This window comes from Morone saxatilis, unplaced genomic scaffold (assembly GCF_004916995.1).
Source record: "Morone saxatilis isolate NCDOM2014 unplaced genomic scaffold, NCSU_SB_2.0 Contig19, whole genome shotgun sequence".
NCBI lineage: Eukaryota > Metazoa > Chordata > Actinopteri > Moronidae > Morone > Morone saxatilis.
Window position 1 is genome coordinate 10,555,165 of NW_023339751.1, and position 937 is coordinate 10,556,101.

The 937-nt window shown below is 43.3% G+C and overlaps 1 protein-coding gene across 1 annotated transcript in view; it reads left to right on the top strand.

Moving 5' to 3' along the window:
- Nucleotides 1-937, top strand: part of crtac1b (cartilage acidic protein 1b) — a 19,091-nt gene that overhangs the window by 8,193 nt on the left and 9,961 nt on the right. The gene's annotated exons all lie outside the window — the stretch shown is intronic.

Below are 937 nucleotides of genomic sequence, written 5' to 3' on the forward strand. Positions count from 1 at the left end.
GTGTGTGTGTGTGTGTGACCAGCTTCAAGATCATCCAGCACCACTGGACCTTCAGTTTGATTTATACAGACATCTGCAGAGGGGCATGTGCTTGTTGTACCCATAGAGTCTGAAATATAGGACCTTAGTACTGAGCGGGTGCCAGGCGAGAAAAAAAGGAAAGGCGAGAGAAAGAAAGAGAACATGACGAGGGTAAGCTTGAGAGAAGAAATGGAGGACTGGAGGGAGAGAGGGTTAGAGTGTTAGTGGACTCTTTTGGCCCTGTCAGCTGTTTACTCCAGCCAAAGTCACAGGGAAGCGAAGGGCGACACGCACATACATCAGACCGGCTCAACGCCCAGAGATGGCATCTATCACAGCCTGGTGTGGTTCCCCCAGACATCTGATGTTGTTAAGTATGTGGATGCCTTTACAGCACAGTGTATTTTATGTGCAACCAGTTCAGTCAAAGTCTGATCAAAGTGTTACTGTACATGCCGGAAAGGGATAGAAAGACTTTATTTCCTGCAGAAGTTAAATGTTGACAAGACGTTGGTGGTTTTGTGGTGTTATTTTACAGGTCATAGAACACTGACCTTACTACTGATTGTTGTGTACTGTAAGAGGATGTAAGTGTGCAAAACAGGGAGCAACAAGGCAACATTGGCAAGGTGGCCTTTAAAATCCATGCAGAGAAGTAGACATTTTTAGTTGACAAGTCACCCAAAAAAACGTTTCAGGAATTTCACATCATCCTCTCCTTCAGGAAGATACACGCTTTTGAAAATTAGGTGTAACAGGGTCAAATTGTCATTTATTCAATGTGCAATACTGCCACTCAGTTCCGACCAAAGGCTTATTTGCTCCAGTTTCTATCTCCATTATTTGTATTTTGTATTTTTCTCGTGTGCACTGTGTTTTGAATGTGCTGTTATTGTTTTTTAAGCTGCCTTTTCAC